The 514-nt window shown below is 39.5% G+C and overlaps 1 protein-coding gene across 2 annotated transcripts in view; it reads left to right on the forward strand.

Moving 5' to 3' along the window:
* LOC106685566 (cGMP-dependent 3',5'-cyclic phosphodiesterase) overlaps positions 1-514 on the forward strand; it is a 22,700-nt gene that overhangs the window by 10,535 nt on the left and 11,651 nt on the right. The window lies entirely within an intron of this gene.

Genomic DNA, 514 nt, shown 5'->3' on the forward strand with positions numbered 1-514 from the left:
ATATATATATATATATATATACACACACACGACATGTGTGACAAGGAGATTAATATGGGCGGGACTTGTTGCTCGAAGCAATCCCATCGGGAAGGCTCTACACAACAGTCAGTGTCACTATAGATCGCAAGAGGCCAGGTGGGAGGCCAACAGCCAGATGGATAGACAGAATCAACAAAGATGCGAAAGAGCTGCATGCAGCAAATTGGAAAGCAATGGCCCAAGATAGGCAAGCGTGGAGAAGACTGGATCGGGCGGCCAAAGATCTACAATCAATATATACATTCAACTTTTTTCAATTAAATGAACCAGAAATTAAATTTTTTGCGTGTTAACTATTCATATTTTTGTTCAGTTTATGAGCCTTTACCCGAGTTGAGCATATAGTTAGATATTTATCTTCCCACCCTGGTCACAGGGTAATCACTAAACACTAATTCAAATCAGATGAGCATTGTTTTAAATATGGTAAAATAAGTTGGCACATACAAGGAATGTTAAGTAGGGCGAAACG

This window comes from Halyomorpha halys, unplaced genomic scaffold, assembly GCF_000696795.3.
Source record: "Halyomorpha halys isolate HHAL.00 unplaced genomic scaffold, Hhal_1.1 Scaffold710.1, whole genome shotgun sequence".
NCBI lineage: Eukaryota > Metazoa > Arthropoda > Insecta > Hemiptera > Pentatomidae > Halyomorpha > Halyomorpha halys.